Below are 1,048 nucleotides of genomic sequence, written 5' to 3'. Positions count from 1 at the left end.
ACTCGCAGTTCAAATGGGCACATGTGTGTGTGTGTGTGTGTGTGTGTGAGAGAGAGAGAGAGAGAGAGAGAGAGAGAGAAATGAACATTATGTATATGATTGTTTGGTTTTCACTTGTGGAGTTGTGGTTGTGTATTTGTTATTAACGCTAATGACTAAAGGTTTTAGATTAGAGACCCTCTAATATTAGTGTTGATAATTAATTTATGCAAAATGCCTTGGAAGTGGATTAAGTTCTTTTACGAGAATCATTTTCGTATGATTTTGATGCACACACAAAGAAAAACCCTGTGATGAATTCCATGTGTTATCTTATGTGATTCTATGTGTGTGGATTAAGATACGAAAATGATTTTAATATGAGAACTTGATCCACACTTAGCACTCGTCGAAAACTATATAAAAATGTCAGATTTTTTTCCTTTTGAATTTTTGCGAGGTGTACTATTTTATCTAAAGGTTTTTATATTATTATTATTTCTTTTTAAGAGTGCTTGCAACCATCTATCCGTGGGTTTCCCAAATGGTTAGGGTGAATTGGAGATTATGTGGATAGACGCATGGTCTCAAGCTGGTGATTTTGCAAGATTGAAAGACTCGATATCATCCCCAATCAACTTGACATTATAAAAAAAAGAATTTTAAATTATAATTAAAATGAAAAAATAAAAAATATTAATAAACCATGAGGAGAGAGAGGGAATGTATGTGGCTCAGGGAGTGGAAAGAGATAATGGAGAGGGAAAATAGGAAGGAAGAGAAAATAAGTAGGTGAAGGTAATCGATCAAAAAATTATGAAAAATAATAGGTTGCGTTTGGTAACGTTTTTATTTCAGAAACGATGTTTCGTATCAAAAACAAAAATTTCAGTTTTTGTGTTAAAATAATGTTTTTTTTTTTTTTTTTTTTGAAAAAACTAAATTGATGGAACTACCTTTTGTCATTCCGTAAATTTTTTTTTCTTTTAATAAATGAAACACATCATAAATACATCAAACTTGAACAGGGTTCTGTGGTCGGTCCGTGACCCCTGGATGCCAAAGGCGT

Source organism: Macadamia integrifolia, chromosome 4, assembly GCF_013358625.1.
Source record: "Macadamia integrifolia cultivar HAES 741 chromosome 4, SCU_Mint_v3, whole genome shotgun sequence".
NCBI classification, from domain to species: Eukaryota; Viridiplantae; Streptophyta; class Magnoliopsida; order Proteales; family Proteaceae; genus Macadamia; species Macadamia integrifolia.
The sequence above is the reverse complement of the archived record's forward strand: the minus strand, read 5'-3'. Positions refer to the sequence as shown.